The sequence below is a fragment of the Arachis ipaensis genome, chromosome B3, assembly GCF_059453495.1.
Source record: "Arachis ipaensis isolate K30076 ecotype BB chromosome B3, ASM5945349v1, whole genome shotgun sequence".
In the NCBI taxonomy this organism is placed as follows: Eukaryota; Viridiplantae; Streptophyta; class Magnoliopsida; order Fabales; family Fabaceae; genus Arachis; species Arachis ipaensis.
Window position 1 is genome coordinate 97,025,251 of NC_142438.1, and position 1,408 is coordinate 97,026,658.

The following is a 1,408-nucleotide window of genomic DNA, read 5'->3' on the forward strand; positions in this document are numbered from 1 at the left end:
TGATTTTCAAAATTTGTTTCAACTAACTAATTAACTTTTTGTTTGTTTCTTATCTCTTTCAAAACTACCTAACTAACTATCCCTTTCTAATTTTCGAAAATATCTCCCTCTTTTTCAAAAAAATTCTTTTTAGTTAATTAATTGTTTAAATTTTAATTTTAATTTTAATTCTCCTTTAATTTTCGAAAATCATCAACTTCTTTTCAAAAATTAATTTTCGAAATTTCCTCTCCCTCATCTCCTTCTATTTATTTATTCATCTTCTAACACTTCTCTTCACCTCATATCTTTGCTCCTATCCTCACCCTTGTGTTTGGATTATTCATTCTTCTTCACTCTTATTCCCTTTCTTCTTCTACTCATACAAAGGAACCTCTCTCTACTGAGGCAAAGAGGATCCCTATTATTTTTTGTTCCCTTCTTTTTTATATGAGCAGGAGCAAGGACAAGAACATTCTTGTTGAAGCAGACCCTGAACCTGAAAGGACTCTGAAGAGGAAACTAAGAGAAGCTAAATTACAACAATCCAGAGACAACCTTACATAAATTTTCAAAAAGGAAGAGGAGATGGCAGCCGAAAATAATAATAATGCAAGGAAGATGCTTGGTGACTTTACTGCACCAAATTCCAATTCACATGGAAGAAGCATCTCCATCCCTACCATTGGAGCAAACAATTTTGAGCTTAAACCTCAATTAGTTTCTCTGATGCAACAAAACTGCAAGTTTCATGGACTTCCATCTGAAGATCCTTTTCAGTTCTTAACTGAATTCTCGCAGATCTGTGATACTGTTAAGACTAATGGAGTAGATCCTGAAGTCTACAGGCTCATGCTTTTCCCTTTTGCTGTGAGAGACAGAGCTAGAATATGGTTGGATTCTCAACCTAAAGATAGCCTGAACTCTTGGGATAAGCTGGTCACGGCTTTCTTAGCCAAGTTCTTTCCTCTTCAAAAGCTGAGTAAGCTTAGAGTGGATGTTTAAACCTTCAGACAAAAAGAAGGTGAATCCCTCTATGAAGCTTGGGAGAGATACAAGGAATTGACCAAAAAGTGTCCTTCTGACATGCTTTCAGAATGGACCATCCTGGATATATTCTATGATAGTCTGTCTGAATTAGCTAAAATATCATTGGATACTTCTGCAGGTGGATCCATTCACCTAAAGAAAATGCCTGCAGAAGTTTAAGAACTCATTGACATGGTTGCTAATAACCAGTTCATGTACACTTTTGAGAGGAATCCTGTGAGTAATGGGACGCCTCAGAAGAAGGGAGTTCTTGAAATTGATACTCTGAATGCCATATTAGCTCAAAAAAAATATTGACTCAGCAAGTCAATATGATTTCTTAGAGTTTGAATGGAATGCAAGCAGCATCCAACAGTACTTAAGAGGCATCTTCTGAAGA

At 35.9% G+C, this 1,408-nt stretch overlaps 1 non-coding gene across 1 annotated transcript; it reads right to left on the reverse strand.

Moving 5' to 3' along the window:
* Positions 1–963: 963 nt before the first annotated feature.
* On the reverse strand, positions 964–1,071 carry LOC148571696 (small nucleolar RNA R71). The gene has a single exon (XR_015880519.1). It is a non-coding gene; the product is annotated as a small nucleolar RNA R71 (small nucleolar RNA).
* Between the last annotated feature and the right edge of the window lie 337 nt (positions 1,072–1,408).